A 20,330-nucleotide genomic window follows, 5' to 3' on the forward strand; every position below is an offset into this window, starting at 1 on the left:
CACAACTTTATTTTAAGAATGTGAAATGTCAGAAAAATAGTAGAGAGAATGATTTATTTCAGCTTTTATTTATTTCATCACATTCCCAGTGGGTCAGAAGTTTACATACACTCAATTAGTGTGATTCTGTAACGACTCTCCTCTTCTTCTGATGAGGAGTAAGAGAGGTCGGACCAATGTGCAGCGTGGTAAGTGTCCATTTTCGTTTATTAAACTGAACACTAAAGAATACAAAATCACAAAGTGAATGATACAAACGAAAACCGAAACAGTCCTGAAATGTGAAACAAACATTACAACAGGAAACAATCACCCACAACTCAAAAGTGAAACCAGGCTACCTAAGTATGGTTCTCAATCAGGGACAACTATTGACAGCTGCCTCTGATTGAGAACCATACCAGGCAAAACACAGAAATCCCAAAACATAGAAAAAGGAACATAGACAACCCCACCCAACTCACGCCCTGACCATCCTAAAACAAAGACATAACAACAGAACTAAGGTCAGAACGTGACACACATATTCTGTACAGGATTGAGGTCAGGGCTTTGTGATGGCCACTCCAAACCTTGACTTTGTTGTCCTTAAGCCATTTTGCCTTTCAGGTTATGTCAATATAGGACTCGTTTTACTGTGAATATAGATACTCTTCTGGAAAATGTTGATTACAAAGTTATAATTTTCCGAATGTAACTTTTCAGTTATTTTAAAATCTGATCAATTTGTCTCACTTCATTAGTCCCATTCCAAACATCATAAAATACTTGGGTAAATTAAATGTAAACTCATATTTTCTCATTTAGAAGGTTAACGTGACATTAATCTTTTCACAAATAAACTCAGCAAAAAAAGAAACGTCCCTGTCTTTCAAAGACAATTCGTAAATTCAAAGACAATTCGTAAAAATACAAAAAACTTCACAGATCTTCATTGTAAAGGGTTTAAACATTGTTTCCCATGCTTATTCAACGAACCATAAACAATTAATGAACATGCACCTGTGGAACGGTCGTTAAGACACTAACAGCTTACAGATGGTAGGCAATTAAAGTCACAGTTATGAAAACTTAGGACACTAAAGAGGCCTTTTTACTGATTCTGAAAAACACCAAAAGAAATATTCCCAGGGTTCCTACTCATCTGTGTAAATGTGCCTTAGGCATGCTGCAGCGTGGCATGAGGACTGCAGATGTGGCCAGGGCAATAAGTTGCAATGTCTGTACTGTGAGACGCCTAAGACAGCGCTACAGACAGGATGGACAGCTGATCGTCCTCGCAGTGGCAGACCATGTGTAACAACACCTGCACAGGGTTGGTACATCTGAACATCACAACTGCAGGACAGGTACAGGATGGCAACAACAACTGCCCGAGTTACACCAGGAATGTGCAATCCCTCCATCAGTGCTCAGACTGTCTGCAATAGGTTGAGAGAGGCTGGACTGAGGGCTTGTAGGTATGTTGTAAGGCAGTTCCTCACCAGACACCACCAGCAACAACGTCACCTATGGGCACAAACCCACAACCGCTGGACCAGACAGGAATGGCAAAAAGTGCTCTTCACTGACGAGTCGCAGTTTTGTCTCACCAGGGATGATGGTCGGATTAGTTTATCGTCAAAGGAATGAGCGTTACACCGAGGATCGTACTCTGGAGCGGGATTGATTTGGAGGAGGAAGGTCCGTCAGTCTGTGTCACAGCATCATGGGACTGAGCTTGTTGTGATTGCAGGCAATCTCAATGCTATTGGATTGTTGGATTGGCGGGTGAGGGCTAGGGCCATTCCCACCAGAAATGTCCGGGAACTTGCAGGTGCCTTGGTGGAATAGTGGGGTAACATCTCACAGCAAGGACTGGCAAATCTGGTGTAGACCATGAGGAGGAGATGCACTGCAGTACTTAATGCAGCTGGTGGCCACACCAGATACTGACTGTTACCTTTTGACCCCCCCTTTGTTCAGGGACGCATTATTCTATTTCTGTTAGTCACATGTCTGTGGTACTTGTTCAGTTTATGTCTCAGTTGTTGAGTCTTATGTTCATACAAATATTTACACATGTTAAGTTTTCTGAAAATAAACGCAGTTGACAGTGAGAGGACGTTTCTTGTTTTTGCTGAGTTTATTTTTGTTTCATCAGACCATAGGACATTTCTCTAAAAAGTATGAACTTTGTCCCCGTATGCAATTGCAAACAGTAGTCTGTCTTTTTTACGGCTTCTTCCTTGCTGAGCAGCCTTTCAGGTCATGTCGATATAGGACTCGTTTTACTGTGGATATAGATACTTTTGTACCTGTTTCCTTCAGCATCTTTACAAGGTCCTTTACTGTTGTTCTGGGATTGATTTGCACTTTTCACACCAAAGTACGTTCATTTCTAGGAGACAGATAGTCTCTCCTTCCTGAGTGGCTACGTGGTCCCATGGTGTTTATACTTGCGTACTATTGTTTGTACAGATGAACATGGTACCTTCAGGCGTTTGGAAATTGCTCCCAAGGATGAACCAGACTTGTGGAGGTCTACAATTTTTTTCTGAGTTCTTGGCTGATTTCTTTTGATTTTCCCATGATGTCAAAGCAAAGAGGCACTGAGTTTGAAGATAGGCCTTGAAATACATCCACAGGTACATCTCTGATTGACTCAAAAGATGTCAATTAGCCTATCAGAAGCTTCTAAGGCCATGGCATCATTTTCTAGGAATTTGCCAAGCTGTTTAATAAAAGGCACAGTCAATTTAGCGTATGTAAACTTCTGACCCACTGGAATTGAGATATAATTCACTGTAAGTGGAATAATCTGTCTGTAAACAATTGCTGGAAAAATGACTTGTGTCATGCACCTTTGACTATTGGTTGTTCTAACAGGCACTTTAGTATTGCCAGCCTAATCTCGGGAGTTGAAAAGCTTGAAGTCATAAACAGCGCTGTGAACCAAGCATTGCTAAGAGCTGCTGGCAAACGCAGTAAAGTTTGAATGAATGCTTACGAGCCTGCTGCCGCCTACCACCGCTCAGCCAGACTGCTCTATCAAATCATAGACTTAATTATAATATAATAAACACAGAAATACGAGCCGTTGGGCATTATTTTGATCAAATTCGGAAACAATAATTTCGAAAACAAATAGTTTATTCTGTCAGTGAAATACGGAGCCGTTCTGTATTTTAATGAACGGGCGGCAACCCTAAGTCTAAATATTGCTGTTACATTGCACAACCTTCAATGTTATGTCATAATTATGCAAAATTCTGGCAAATTATTTCGCAGCGAGCCAGGTGGCCCAAACTGTTGCATATACCCTAACTCTGCCTGCAATGAACACAAGAGAAGTGACACATTTTCCCTTGTTAATATTGCATGCTAACATGAATTTTCTTTAACTAAATATCAGGTTTAAAAATAAATACTTCTGTGAATTGATTTTAAGAACTGCATTGATGTTTATGGTTAGGTACATTTGTGCAACGATTGTGCTTTCTTCACAAATGTGATTTTGTTAAATCATCCCCCGTTTGGCGAAGTTGGCTGTCTGTGTTAGGAAGAAGTGGTCTTCACACAGTTCGCAACGTGTGTGGCCCAAACTGCTGCATATACCCTAACTCTGTTGCACAGAACGCAAGAGAAGTGACTGTAACGGCTTTCTTCCTGGGAAGGAGAGGCGGACCAAAATGCAGCGTAGCTAGAGTTCATGTTTTTTAATAAGAAAACTAAACATGAACAGAACACAAAACAATAAATGTGGCAAAACCGAAACAGTCCTAACTGGTGCAGAAAACACAAAGACAGGAAAAAAAAACACCCACAAAACCCAACACAAAACAGGCTACCTAAATATGGTCCCCAATCAGAGACAATGACTAACACCTGCCTCTGATTTAGAACCATATCAGGCCAAACATAGAAATAGACAAACTAGACACACAACATAGAATGGCCACCCAGCTCACGTCCTGACCAACACTAAAACAAGAAAAACACATAAGAACAGCTCTGGACAGGCGGGAGACTCTGCTAGCGCTGGAGAGGAGGAAGGCTCCGCCAGCGCTGGACAGGCGAGGCGCACTATAGGCCTGGTGCATGGTGCCAGCACTGGTGGTACTTGGCCGAGGACACGCACCTCAGGGCGAGTGCGGGGAGCTGCCACCGGAGGGCTGATGCGTGGAGGTGGTACTGGATAGACCGGACCGTGCAGGCGCACTGGAGCTCTTGAGCACCGAGCCTGCCCAACCTTACCTGGTTGAATGCTCCCGGTCACCCTGCCAGTGCAGCGAGGTGGAATAGCCCGCACTGGGCTGTGCAGGCGAACCGGGGACACCAAGGCCCAAGGAGACGCACTGGAGACCAGATGCGTCGAGCCGGCTTCATGACACCTGGCTCGATGCCCACTCTAGCCCGGCCGATACGAGGAGCTGGTATGTACCGCACCGGGCTATGCACCTGCACTGGGGATACCATGCGCTCCACAGTATAACACGGTGCCTGCCAGGTCTCCCTTGCCCTTCGGTAAGCACAGGAAGTTGGCGCAGATCTCCTACCTGGCTTCGCCACACTTCCTGTGTGCCACCCCCCAAGAAAGTTTTGGGGCTGACTCTCGGGCTTCCATCCCCGCCTCCGTGCTGCCTCCTCATACCAGCGCCTCTCCACCTTCGCTGCCTCCAGCTCTTCTTTGGGGCGGCGATATTCTCCTGGCTGTGTCCAGGGTCCTTTCCTGTCTAGGATCTCCTCCCAAGTCCATTTTTCCAAATAGTTCTGCCTCTCTTGCTGTTGCTGCTGCCTCTCCTGCTGTTGCTGCTTTTTACCACGCCGCTTGGTCCTGTAACGGCTTTCTTCCTGGGAAGGAGAGGCGGACCAAAACGCAGCGTGGTTAGAGTTCATGTTTTTTTAATGAGAAAACTAAACATGAACAGAATGCAAAACAATAAACGTGGCAAAACCGAAACAGTCCTAACTGATGCAGAAAACACAAAGACAGGAAACAACCACCCACAAAACAGGCTACCTAAATATGGTCCCCAATCAGAGACAATGACTAACACCTGCCTCTGATTGAGAACCATATCAGGCCAAACATAGAAATAGACAAACTAGACACACAACATAGAATGCCCACTCAGCTCACGTCCTGACCAACACTAAAACAAGAAAAACACACAAGAACTATGGTCAGAACGTGACAGTGACACAATTTCCCTAGTTAAAAGAAATTCATGTTAGCAGGCAATATTAACTAAAAAATATATATATATATATACTTGTGTATTGATTTGAAGAAAGGTGTTGATGCTTATGGTTAGGTATACATTGGTGCAATGACAGTGCTTTTTTCACGAATGTGCTTGTTAAATCACCCGTTTGGCGAAGTAGGCAGTGATTCAATGATAAATTAACAGGCACCGCATTGATTATATGCAATGCAGGACAAGCTAGTCAAAACTAGTAATATCATCAACCATGTGTAGTTAACTAGTGATTATGTTAAGATTGATTGTTTTTGATAAGATAAGTTTAATGCTAGCGAGCACCTTACCTTGGCTCCTTGCTGCACTCGCATAACAGGTAGTCAGCCTGTCACGCAGTCTTCTCGCGGAGTGCAATGTAATCGGCCATAATCAGTGTCCAAAAAGGCCGATTACCGATTGTTATGAAAACTTGAAATCGGTCGACCTCTAGTCAAAACCCATAGAGAGCTGTAAAGCGGAGACCCTGAGCTTTGACATCATGTATAGTATGTTACTACGTTCCAATTTAGACACAAAAGTGTCCATCTCTGCCATTTTCAATCCATATACAGTGGGGCAAAAAAGTATTTAGTCAGCCACCAATTGTGCAAGTTCTCCCACTTAAGATGAGAGAGGCCTGTAATTTTCATCATTAGTACACTTCAACCATGACAGACAAAATGAGAAAAATAAATCCAGAAAATCACATTGTAGGATTTTTAATTAATTTATTTGCCAATTATGGTGGAAAATAAGTATTTGGTCAATAACAAAAGTTTCTCAATACTTTATTAAATGCCGTTGTTGGCAATGACAGAGGTCAAACGTTTTCTGTAAGTCTTCACAAGGTTTTCACACAATGATGCTGATATTTTGACCCATTCCTCCATGCAGATCTCCTCTAGAGCAGTGATGTTTTGGGGCTGTTGCTGGTCAACACTGACTTTCAACTCCCTCCAAAGATTTTCTATGGGGTTGAGATCTGGAGACTGGCTAGGCCACTCCAGGACCTTGAAATGCTTCTTACGAAGCCACTCCTTCGTGGCCCGGGCGGTGTGTTTGGGATCATTGTCATGCTGAAAGAGCCAGCCACGTTCAATGCCCTTGCTGATATATTTAACATTTAACATTTAAGTCATTTAGCAGACGCTCTTATCCAGAGCGACTTACAAATTGGTGAATTCACCTTCTGACATCCAGTGGAGCAGCCACTTTACAATAGTGCATCTAAATCATTTAAGGGGGGGTGAGAAGGATTACTTATCCTATCCTAGGTATTCCTTGAAGAGGTGGGGTTTCAGGTGTCTCCGGAAGGTGGTGATTGACTCCGCTGTCCTGGCGTCGTGAGGGAGTTTGTTCCACCATTGGGGGGCCAGAGCAGCGAACAGTTTTGACTGGGCTGAGCGGGAACTGTACTTCCTCAGTGGTAGGGAGGCGAGCAGGCCAGAGGTGGATGAACGCAGTGCCCTTGTTTGGGTCCTGGTAGGAGCGACCTGTCAGGTAGGACGCAATCCAAGCGTGGGCCGCGCCGGAGATGCCCAACTCGGAGAGGGTGGAGAGGAGGATCTGATGGTTCACAGTATCGAAGGCAGCCGATAGGTCTAGAAGGATGAGAGCAGAGGAGAGAGAGTTAGCTTTAGCAGTGCGGAGCGCCTCCGTGATACAGAGAAGAGCAGTCTCAGTTGAATGACTAGTCTTGAAACCTGACTGATTTGGATCAAGAAGGTCATTCTGAGAGAGATAGCGGGAGAGCTGGCCAAGGACGGCACGTTCAAGAGTTTTGGAGAGAAAAGAAAGAAGGGATACTGGTCTGTAGTTGTTGACATCGGAGGGATCGAGTGTAGGTTTTTTCAGAAGGGTGCAACTCTCGCTCTCTTGAAGACGGAAGGGACGTAGCCAGCGGTCAGGGATGAGTTGATGAGCGAGGTGAGGTAAGGGAGAAGGTCTCCGGAAATGGTCTGGAGAAGAGAGGAGGGGATAGGGTCAAGCGGGCAGGTTGTTGGGCGGCCGGCCGTCACAAGAAGCGAGATTTCATCTGGAGAGAGAGGGAGAAAGAGGTCAGAGCACAGGGTAGGGCAGTGTGAGCAGAACCAGCGGTGTCGTTTGACTTAGCAAACGAGGATCGGATGTCGTCGACCTTCTTTTCAAAATGGTTGACGAAGTCATCTGCAGAGAGGGAGGAGGGGGGAGGAGGATTCAGGAGGGAGGAGAAGGTGGCAAAGAGCTTCCTAGGGTTAGAGGCAGATGCTTGGAATTTAGTGGTAGAAAGTGGCTTTAGCAGCAGAGACAGAGGAGGAAAATGTAGAGAGGAGGGAGTGAAAGGATGCCAGGTCCGCAGGGAGGCGAGTTTTCCTCCATTTCCGCTCAGCTGCCCGGAGCTCTGTTCTGATGGAAGGAGGTTTTCACTCAAAATCTCACGACACATGGCCCCATTCATTCTTTCCTTTACATGGATCTGTCTTCCTGGTCCCTTTGCAGACAAACAGCCGCAAAGCATGATGTTTCCACCCCCATGCTTCACAGTAGGTATGGTGTTCTTTGGATGCAACTCAGCATTCTTTGTCCTTCAAACACGACGAGTTGGGTTTTTACCAAAAAGTTATATTTTGGTTTCATCTGACCATATGACATTCTCCCAATCTTCTTCTGGATCATCCACATGCCCTCTAGCAAACTTCAGACGGGCCTGGACATGTACTGGCTTAAGCAGGGGGACACGTTTGTCACTGCAGGATTTGAGTCCCTGGCGGCGTAGTGTGTTACTGATGGTAGCCTTTGTTACTTTGGTCCCAGCTCTCTGCAGGTCATTCACTAGGTCCCCCATGTGGTTCTGGGATTTTTGCTCACCGTTCTTGTGATCATTTTGACCCCACGGGTGAGATCTTGCGTGGAGCCCCAGATCGAGGGAGATTATCAGTGGTCTTGTATGTCTTCCATTTCCTAATAATTGCTCCCACAGTTGATTTCTTCAAACCAAGCTGCTTACCTATTGAAGATTCAGTCTTCCCAGCCTGGTGCAGTTCTACAATTTTGTTTCTGGTGTCCTTTGACAGTTTAGAGTGTGACTGTTTGAGGTTGTGGACAGGTGTCTTTTATACTGATAACAAGTTCAAACAGGTGCCATTAATACAGGTAACGAGTGGAGGACAGAGGAGCCTCTTAAAGAAGAAGTTACAGGTCTGTGAGAGACAGAAATCTTGCTTGTTTATAGGTGACCAAATACTTATTTTCCACCATAATTTGCAAATTAATTCATTAAAACTCCTACGTGATTTTCAGGATTTCTTTTCTCAGTTTGTGCATCTGCCATAGTTGAAGTGTACCTATGAAAATTAGGCCCCTCATCTTTTTAAGTGGGAGAACTTGCACAATTGGTGGCTGACTAAATACTTTTTTGCCCCACTGTACAGGTAAGGGTGTAAAGAGCTACTAGTGTCTCGTGAATATATGGCAGAAATATTTCTTCTTTGCTCCAGTATTAATTCAGAATGGTTTGGGCTACAGACGAGTGGTTTTGTGCACTGTAAAGTTGCAACCACGGACACAAAGCCATGCTATATTTGTTTCTATTACAGAGGATGTGGTGTAGCTCAGCCAAGAGCCATATATTGAGAAATGCGTGTCCCTCAAATGATACAAATGTAACAACAGACAGAGCGCACTGGACGTGAAACAACGATCCAGGTGTAACCATGTGCCATGTAATGTATTTAATGCACTAGTGCTCCCAAGTCAATATCTCATGTGCATTCCACAAGTCATGTGTCTAAAAAAAAATCAAGCCCTATGGCCTCTGGTTAAAAGCGGTGCACTACCTATTACGGGTGCCTTTGGGAGTTGCAGCCCTGGAAGTCAAGGTTTAGGTCTGGGGAAGTGGTTGCAAGGTAATCAGTTTGTGCATCTGCCAGTATGTGGTGGGGGTCATCATGCATCGGGTGGCACGGGCCAAAGTTCTGTTTACTCATTAACACTAATTGAGGCAATCTGTACATTCTTTTTTTACACCTGCATGTTTATCTGGCACGCCGGCAAGGGGGCGCCAGGTCAATTGCCGGGGTAGGAGATTTTTGGTTAACCATCAGCCAGCTGGAGAGAAAGGGGAAACTAAGTGATGTCAGGCTCTCATCCTGTGGGATACCTCGCAGCTAGATGCAACATCCTGGCATTCGCCATTCCTTTTTGGATGAGGAGAAAAAAACTGCTTTAACTCTTGCTCAAATTTTAAATGTAATTTGAGGACAAAACGTTTTGTCTCTAACTGGCTTGGGTACTCTGTTTGCTCTTAATAAACAACCTTGACGTTAATTAAAGGTTCAATTACATCCGGACCACCTTATCATATTTCTTTACCAACACTCCAGACACAACAGAGGCTGCCCTTCTTATATTAAGACAAATAACCCGCTACTCATAGACAGTGCTAACCCCGCCAGGTGAGCCCCCTGAGCTAAGTCCTAGACATTAGCCAGGGGAGCTAAAGCAAGTCTTCAGGCCTCAGACAAGGTCGCTCATCACACCAGAATAGTTGACAGATCCACCTCTGTTACATTGGAACACAGCCTTAAGCCTAAGGAGCAATACAGCTAACATACAGATACTTCACCAAGCCTCATTAGACTGTGAAAAATAAGCCTCATCACCTTATTTTGTCAGTCCTTCTCTGTTTGTCATGCCATCGCGGCCTGTGACATATGCTTAGTGGCAACACTATTTGTCCCCATAGCCTGATGAGTTCAGTCATTGTCACTGTAGGAGCTACTGGTAGACAGTGCAACTTCCTGTGGCTAAGTGTACTCATTTACACTAGCCTGCTGTAAATGGCTCATTCTTTAAAGAGGACACGCACTTGGCTTGTGCTTGGGCTCTTTGCTGTGCCACGGTAATCATTCAAACAGCATGCACAGCCTGTTCTCTAGAATAAACATGTGACTGGTGGACCTTAGCAGATAACCTTGTGAGTAGCGCATTATATAGGGAATGAGGTGCCATTTGGGACACAACCCTAGTAAAATTCTGACCACAAAAAAGAGTTTATATGGCCATGCCAGATTGTACTCAGATTGGCTGGAAATATGAACATTCACATGGTTGATATAGAGGTTGCATTTATCCCTTTTTTTCAGCCAGTTATAGAATAACCCTTTTCAATGAGCACATTGTAACAAGTCTCCATGGCCTTCCAGTTTTTATCCATTCGAGTCCACCAGCACATTGTTTTTGCATCTTATTCTGTTATGGCCAGGTAAGCTCTACGCAATTGAAAGTATGCCTATTCACTATACTGAACAAAAATATAAACGCAACATGTAAAGTATTGGTCCCATGTTTCATAAGGTGAAATAAAAAATTCCAGACATTTTTCATACTCACAAAACGCTGATTTCTCTCAAATGTTGTGCACAATTGTTTACATCCCTTTTAAGTGAGCATTTCTCCTTTGACAAGACATCCATCCACCAGACAGGTGTGGCATATCAAGAAGCTGATTAAACAGCATGATCATTACACAGGTGCACCCTGTGCTGGGGACAATGAAAGGCCACTCTAAAATGTGCTGTTTTGTCATACAACACAATGCCACAGAGCGAGCAATTGGCATGCTGACTGCAGAACTGAATCTAATGTTACATTCTCTACCATAAGCCGCCTCTAACAACGTTTTAGAGAATTTGGAAACCACATGTAACCACGCCAGCCCAGGACCTCCACATCTGACTTCTTCACTTGCGGAATTGTCTGAGACCGCACACACAGACAGCTGATGAAACTGTGGGTTTGCACAACTGAAGAATTTCTGCACAAAATGTCAAAAACCGTCTAAGGGAAGTTCATCTGCATGCTCTTCATCCTTACCAGGGTCTTGACCTGACTGCAGTTCAGTGTCGTAACCAACTTCTGTGGGCAAACGTTCACCTTCGATGGCCACTGGCACGCTGGAGAAGTGTGCTCTTCACAGATGAATCTCGGTTTCAACTGTACCGGGCAGATGGCAGATGGCGTCATGTGGGCGAGCGTTTTTCTGATGTAAACGTTGTGAACAGAGTGCCCCATGGTGGCGGTGGGCTTATGCTATGGGCAGGCATAAGCTATGAACTACAAACACAATTGCACTTTATATACTGTGACGAGATCCTGAGGCCCATTGTCATGCCATTCGTCCACCGCAATCACCTCATGTTTCAGCAGGATAATGCACGGACCCATTTCACAAGGATCTCTACACAATTCCTGGTAGCTGAAAATGTCCCAGTTCTTCCACGGCCTGCATACTCACAAGACATGTCAACCATTGAGCATGTCTGCGATGCCCTAGATCAACGTGTACAACATGGTTTGAGTTCACATCAATATACAGCAACTTTGCAAAGCCATTGAAGAGGAGTGGAACAGCATTTCACAGGCCACAATCAACAGCCTGATCAACTCTATGCTAAGTAATGTGTCGCGCTGCATGAGGCAAATAGTGGTCACACCAGATACTGACTGGTTTCCTGATCCACGCCTCTACCTTTTTTTAGAGTATCTGTGACCAACAGATGCATATCTTTATTCCCAGTCAATGAGAAATCCATAGATTAGAGCCTAATTCATTTATTTCAATTGAATGATTTCCGTATATGAACTGTAACTCAATAAAATCTTTGCAAGTTGTTTTTAGATTTTTTGTTCAGTGTAGAATAAACTAAAAGAAACAGAGTGCCCCATGGTGGCTTCTTGAGTCATTCAAATTGGTGTTATAAAACCTCTTACTCTATGCACACGTCAACATTTCCTCTCCATAGCAACTTCAATTCCATGTTCTACAAACGGGATAATGTTTCCCCACATGCACGGTCCATGACATGATAGACTCAGAGAGAGAGAGCATCAATAAAAAGCCAGTGGAATAAATTAAGGGATTAGACGAGAGAGAGAGAGAGAGAGAGAGACAGAGAAATCAATCGGCTGTCTTCCTGGTCAACTGGGACTTTTTTTTGTTTAACTTAGCATACAAAACGCACGTTAATTAACGTGACACAATTCGCCGTGATCTCCCGGCTAATTGCTTTTCTTTTCGGGTCATGCAATCAGACTCACCACGCGAAATCTGTGGGAAAACATCATGGTGCCAGCCCTGTAATTGCCTGCTCCTTTCTCCAAAGATACTGTAAAGAGCGAGAGAGAGAAAGAGAGGGGGATCATTTGAACATTTTCCCAATTGGTGTCTCAATATAAATGGGCAGCATCAGATCAGACAAGGCTTTTTGGACCACAACAAAAGGGTTAGCACAAAGACAATGGAGAAGAGCCATCTTAAACAAATGCAAGCAATATCTTGATTGCTTTGATTTGGAGCAACAGGGTAGTTCAATTACACAGAAGGTGCATGTTGTTTATCCTCTGTAGCTCAGTTAGTAGAGCATGGCACTTCCAGTGGGTTCGATTACCGGGACCACCTGTACATAAAATGTATGCATGCATGACTGTAAGTTATCTTGGATAAAGTATGGGTGTGCTGATCTCATATCAGTTTTATCACACACAGTGAGAAGGTTAGACACACAAATCTCATACCCCCCAAGACAAGCTAACCTCTCACCATTACAATAACAGGGGAGGTTAGCATTTTGGATGGACTGGATGGATGGATTTTGGTGTCCAACTTTCTCACTCATCATTATTTACGATTCATTCAGGAGTTTTTTTTCTAAACGCTTCACCCAATATGGATGGAATATCTTTAAATTAAAGCTGACAGTCTGCACTTTAACCTCATAGTCATTGTATCATTTCAAATCCAAAGTGCTGGAGTACAGAGCCAAAATAATCAAAGAAATGTGTCACTGTCCCAATACTTTTGGAGCTCACTGTATTGTTTCACTTTCTAAGGGGGCAAAACTTCTCTCCCGACACTTATGCCACAACATTTATACAATCAAAATAAACTATCTACATTTGTAATTTTATTTTCTAAGGATCTGTCGCTCAGAAAACATGCTTGGGCGAGAAGAATGGGTTTGGATCATGACATAAGGACAGATGTCGTCAGCAGTGGAATAAATATACGGACGTAGAAAGTAGACCTACAAAACAATGCTAATTAGACAGACAAAAACAAACAGATGGCCTCAGCAAAGTGTACAGAAAAAAAACTACAGTGAACAGCAATGACTAGCAATGGATTCTGATTCGTACATGATGTTTGGAGAAGGGGAGACTTGTGCCCTGAGACGAGTGACTGGTAGGAGTGAATGAAACAGCCATGTGTGTCAGTCTGGGGAAATGAGAGCAGACGGAGAGTGGCTTGTTCTAATCCAGTCGTTACAGCAGGCTCAACCAGTTTCTTTACAGACAGGAGAGCTAGACAATAGTTGTTTGGAGCACACAGCGTTTCATATTGTTGAAAATGATTTGTTTCCATTTCACAGATAATTATAAAAAATGACTTGTGTCATAATCGTATTTGCAAAATTCTCCATATCCATTAAGATGACTTGTTTTGTCCAAGTACTCGACACACCCCTTGGATAAAATCTAAAGGCTAAATGGCATATATCATCATATTATTAATGCTGCATTTAGACAAGGGACGCAAATACCGTCAAACTAGTCGGCATAGCGGGACAAGAAAGCAAAGCAGACAGTGACGGCAAAAGCAAGCCAGCACGAAGGTATGCATTGCTATGGTGATTTCAGGAAACAAAAGTAATCAAATCAACATCCGGTAGAAAACAATGAATGAATGTTCACACACACACACATTTAGTTAAGAGGGCTGAGCATAATGTGCCGCCACACATTTTCAGAGTTCTGCGGTGCATATCATCATCTTTTTAACATGGAGTTGTGTGCTAAAGATCAACTTCATAGTTACTTAACATGCGTTACAGCTACTTACATCATTTGGGTCTATTGGCAATTTATCGACGTCATAACATTTGAAGAGAGGGCAAGAGAAAGAGAGGGCATTTTGTATTGTGTTAGAGTATGCACGAGTTCCAACCCGAGGGATGGATTCAAGAAACAGAAGGAAAGGAATGATAGAGTAGGATAGAGGAGGAGGAGTAGAAGAAGAGAAGTTATAGGTTAGTGTCTTTCGCACTAAAGGCCGCGATGAAGCAAGCCAAGGTCAGAGCTGGAGCCGAGGCTGAGTGAGAAACATTTTTGGGTTTACCTTGTCAACACCCACAACTATAAATAAAAAATGACTGAGTAAGCACCCAATTCAAGAGGAAACACAGGCGGAAAAGTGTTGGAAAGTTGGAGAGGAGGAGAGTGTTGGAAAGTTGCTGCTTACTTACTGGACAAACTTGCGATGTTACTACAATGTTTCCGAATGTTTTTGCAATGTTATACTTTACATCCACTGTGATGCACATTCAATTGTTACTATGTTGATGAAAGTCAACAACTGCAGGTATAACATGGTTGGTGCTATGTCCAAGAACTGTGTTGTGAAGATTAATAACACCAGTTGTTTTATTTTAGACAGACTTCTCAATTTATTTTTTACTCTCTTCCTTTAAGTTAAATGCAAAAAAAAGGTTGTCTAATTGTGTGACATCTTTAATCCAGATTGAAATGTTGAAATTTGTTCTCATCGTCACCGCTGCAGTGCTACAAAACGTCACGTCAGAATCCCGTTGTGGTGGTCTTTGATCTTGGTTTGGAAGAGCTCAAAAGGAGTGTTCTTTTAAACTGGGCCGGTCCGGGCTTAGCTTTTAATCTCTGGTTATCGTAGGTGGACTAATAATCAGGACACGAGAGGAGAGTAATCTGGCCAGTATGACACACAAAGAGATCCTCATCAACCAGTTCTCTTCTGAGAGATGATAAAGGTCACTTTGGTGATTGTGGGTGATCTGATTGATCTCAACAAGGTCAGATGGTTTTAGATTGTTTGGCTTCAAAACATCCCCTCACGGGTTACACAATCCATGGAGCGATACGTAACTGAAAAGTATTGAATAGTTGATATTGTTCCAAAACAGCTTCCAAATCAGTATCCCATATGCAACCTTATGCAACCTCGAATAAAGCACTGAACCCCTACAACTGTTCCAGGGCTGCTTTACAACATCTGAACTTCTGCATCTAACCCCTAGAGGTGTGTCTCTGGGGGCTGGGTTGTAAGAAAAAAAAATACATTATCATTGGTCCTATCTTCTCTATGCTCTTGTATGAGGCATAGTTTAACAACTGAGCTAGTATTTTATAAGTCGGACAAGAAAGCAGGCAGGCGTAGAGGTGGTGTGGCTGAACAATCATCACAATCCTCATCATGTGACATGACTACAATTTAATGCTACTAGCATAACCTAACCTAACAACCTAACATAAAAAAACACTGCGATGATCAGGTCGACCCAGCCCAATGGTTTCCCTGTGGACTAACACCAGATCATAGAATGACATAATTACCGCCTAATACTAACATCACATCATTTAACAGCCAAACATAACATCAATGGCACTGTCAGGACAACCCAGAGCATGCGGTTCCCTGTGAATGTACTTCAGTCACATAGGTGACTCTCTGGGGACTTGCTACAGAGGATTAGGTTTTATATATATTTATAGAGTTAATTAATAAATCACGCTAATTATTCTAGGTCACCTGGATTGGAACATGTGATGCAGTTATGTTGATCAAATTGACAGTACTGAGAAAGCAGGGTAATATTAACTAGGAACCTGACGGAAGTCAATGTGCCGAAAAGAGCGACTTAAAGTAGTGCATTCATCTAAAAATAGGTAGAGGAGACAACATATCACAATCGTAGCAAGTACATCTTCCCTCAAAGTAATGGGGGTGGGAGGGCAGTTCCTCTTGCTGCTCCATAGGAAAGCACCAGGGTCTTAAAGATGATGTGTGCCTCGACTGGAAGCCAGTGGAGTGTGCAGAGGAGTGGGGTGACATGGGAGAACTTGGGAAGGTTGAACACCAGGCATGCTGTGTCATTCTGGATAAGTTGAGGGAGTTTGATGACAAAAGCGGGGAGCTCAGCCAACAGAGAGTTACAGTAGTCCAGACAGGAGATGACAAGTGCCTGGATTAGTACCTGCACCACTTCCTGTGTGAGGATAGGTCGCACTCTACAGATGTTGTAGAGCATGAACCTGCAGGAGCGAGTCACTGATTTGATGTTTGCAGAGAACAACAGGGTGTTGTCCAGGGTCATGCCAAAGTTCTACCTGAACTTGTCCAATAAGAAACTTGTTTCCATTTTCCGTTGCAAAACATTTTGCTGCGGTGTGCACTGATGAATACGATCCTGGTGCAGGGCCTACGTGTGTGCAGTGAATGTCTGTGGCTTGGGTCCTTTGGTAACAACTTCATAGCTCATAAGACATTATACATGTGCTTATATTGCACTGTAAAGTCCTTTTCCAAAATTGTGCAGTGTTTAATGTGTGTATTTGGGAATAGTTGATTAGAACAGTGGAACGAGGAGGGCCTCGGAAAAGCGCACATCTTGTTATCGTGAATCCAAAGAATCCAGTCACACTGCAAGGTAACAGCCGTTCTCTGACAGACAGTGAAGTCACCAGCTAAAGTCTCTGATCTCCCAATCCGCATCTCTATCAGGAGTTTGAACTCATCCGACATCCAGGACACTTCACCCAAAATATGATGTTTTCAGTCAGACTTTTTTTTTTGAGTAATGAGAATAAAGTACAGGCCCGTGCAAGTCCATTCACGGCAGCGTCGTATCGATCTCCATAGAGATCAGCTAAAGCAATTTTAAGCGTATGATTATGAGAGCTACTCCTCAGTATTATAAGCACTGCATGAACTTTCAGTCCACAAAGGATACATTTAGTTCCGTGTCTATTTTCTAAGCCAGACACCAAGTCCCGCACGGTTTTGATCAAACGTAGTGCACTATACAGGGAATAGGGTAACATAAAACAGGCCTTATTGTGGAACGAGCTAGAGAAGACGGTTCAAAACAGAATGTGATGGAGAGGAGTCCTCAATAGCCTATGCTCCCTGAGGAGCGGATGGGCCTAAGTAAAGAATAAGGTAAAAATGTCCATGCACCTACTGCGCTGCTGCATCTGCGTTGAATATAGAATGCATTTCTGCTTTGTTGACGTGGCCTACAAAATCTAGACGGGGCCTACTTTATCAAATAAAACAATAGAAAAAGAGAAGGTGAACATTTTCTCTCTGCATTTATCAAGGAATGCACTTCAGTCTGTCTTTTCACGTGGAAAGGGAAAAGGTGATAGTTCATTGTCATTTTTTCCCCCTATGTACTGTCAGGTGAGAATGCTTGCACTCCAAATGGCACCCTGTTCCTTACATAGTGCACTACTTAATGCACTTTGTAGGGAACAGGGTGCCATTTGAGACACGGCCTATGTTTCCCCCAAACACCTATGGGATATGAGACCAGGGGAACAAGAGCAGACTGTGGCTTACTACGTGATGAACAACGTTCCACGGAGAGAAGCACGGGGTAACCTTTAAAAACATACACCTCTGCTGAATCTTGAATTTGTACACTGGCTGCACAGGGCGTCTAGCAGGGCAAGTTCTGGGCAGCTTGACTGACGTGTTTTTCAAATGTCTATGTTTTTTATATCTACTTCATAGATCTCGGTGGTCAAAACTGAGGAAAATAGATCCAGCAGTATTTTTGTTAGTTATTTGTTCTTCTTCCAACTACAAAAATAGTCTTCAAATGATATAGCTACATCCTAAATAGCACCATATTACTTTATAGTATACTATTTTTGACCAGGGCTCATAGGGACAAGAAAGGGAGTGAGTGAGTAATCCTTATTTTTTTTACATACAGATCTGCCTAGTTGCAACTCATAAAATAAATTAACTTAGCTCCTACAGTACATTCCTTTTCCCTCTTCCTTTTTCAGTTTAGTAAATAGAAAAGATGATGTGTAACAATGTTCAGGTAACCTTAGAAAAATTGGCTAATTATCAATGTCAATGTTTTTAATTTATTTTAAAAGTAACCCAATTACTCTTACTCTGAGTACTTTTTAAATTAGCTACTTTTTACTTTTACTTAAGTCATGTTGCCAGGGGTAGGCCGTCATTGTAAATAAGAATTTGTTCTTAACTGACTTGCCTAGTTAAATAAAGGTTTAATAAATTAAATAATAACTTTTATTATTAAATGAACTTTTATTTTATTCTCATTAACTTATTAGGGATAGGGGAATAGTTGATTTAGTTCATTTTAAATGAATTGCGTGCCCATAGTGAACTGCCTCCTACTCTGTGCCAGATGTTAATATATGCATATTATTATTACTATTGGGTAGAACACACCCTGAAGTTTCTAAAACTGTTTGAATTATGTCTGTGAGTATAACAGAACTCATATGGCAGGCAAAAACCTGAGAAGAAATCCAAACAGTTAGTGGGAAATCTGAGGTTGGTCGATTTTCAACCCAGCCCCTATTAAATACACAGTGGGATATTGGTTATGTTGCACTTCTTAAGGCTTCCACTAGATGTCAACTGTCTTTAGAAACTTGAATGAGGCTTCTACTGTGATGTGGAGCCGGATGGGAGCTGTTTGAGTCAGTGGTCTGGCAGAGAGCCAGGTCCTGGTCACGTGCATTTCACATGATAGCGACCTGCGTTCCAGGGCTTTTCTAGAGACATTGGAATTCTCCGGTTGGAACGTTATTGAAGATTTATGATAACAACATCCTAAAGATAGATTCTATACTTAGTTTGAAATATTTCTAGGACCTGTATATAACATTTTGAGGTTTTCGTCTGGCTGGACCTGTACGAGCGTTTGGATTTCTGTACTAAACGCGATAACACAAGTAAATAATGGACATTATCCAACAAAACAAATATTTATTGTGAAACTAGGATTCCTGGGAGTGCATTCTGATTGAAATCATCAAAGGTAAGGGAATATTTATAATGTTATTTCTGATTTCGGTTGACTCCAACATGACGGATAATTTTTTTGTTTTTCTGAGCGCCGTCTCAGATTATTGCGTGGTTTGCTTTTTCCGTAAAGTTTTTTTGAAATCTGACCCAGCGGTTGCATTAAGGAGAGGTATATCTATATGTCCATGTCTAACAATTGTATTTATTGACATTGAAATTAGTATTTCTGTTAAATAATGTGGCTCTCTGCAATATCACCGGATGTGTTTGGAACTAGCGAACGTAACGCGCCACTGTATACTGAGATCGTTTTATATAAATATGAACTTTATCAAACAAAACATACATGTATTGTGTAACATGACGTCTTATGAGTGTCATCTGATGAAGATCATCATAGGTTAGTGATTCATTTTATCACTATTTGTGCTTTTTGTGACTCCTCTCTTTGGCTGGAAAAATGTCAGAATTTTTCTGTGAGTTGGTGGTGACCTAACATAATTGTTTGTGGTGCTTTCGCTGTAAAGCCTTTTTGAAATCGGACACAGTGGCTGGATTAACAACAAGACTATCTTTAAAACGGTATAAAATACATGTATGTTTGAGGAATTTTAATTATGAGATTTCTATTCTTTTGAATTTGGCGCCCTGCACTTTCACTGGCTGTTGTCATATCAATCCCGTTAACGGGATTGCAGCCCTAGAAAAAATCTTCATCCAGTGCGAGCTGAGTAATCACTGTCCTGATAACCAGAAGCTCTTTTCGGTCATAAGAGACGGTGGCAGAAACATTGGGTAAAAAATTTACAAATAATGCAAAAACACACACAATAGCACAATTGGTTAGGAGACTGTAAAACGGCAGCCATCTCCTCTGGCGCCAGTGAGGTTCGCGTCTGGCTCTCTACCGTATCTCACCTTAATTTCGTGTCTCCCTTCACAGGCCGGCGGTTACTGTTCCCCTGGCTGATGCTGTCCCCCATGACACCCCTCGTTCCCCACTGGACGTCGATGGAGCTCCCACCTATGCCGTCAGATCCCTACTGGACTCCCGACGTTGTGGTGGTCGGCTCCAGTACCTGGTGGCCTGGGAGGGGTATGGTCCATAGGAGCTGTGTTGGGTTCCGGTGGAGGACATTCTGGATCTCAACATCATCCGTGATTTCCATCTCCAGCTCCTCGTTCTCGGTTCCATCCCTCTGTCCGGGGTGTTGCGGCTGGAGCCGCGCGTCAGGGGGAGGGTA

The sequence above is a fragment of the Oncorhynchus masou genome, chromosome 21 (assembly GCF_036934945.1).
Source record: "Oncorhynchus masou masou isolate Uvic2021 chromosome 21, UVic_Omas_1.1, whole genome shotgun sequence".
In the NCBI taxonomy this organism is placed as follows: Eukaryota; Metazoa; Chordata; class Actinopteri; order Salmoniformes; family Salmonidae; genus Oncorhynchus; species Oncorhynchus masou.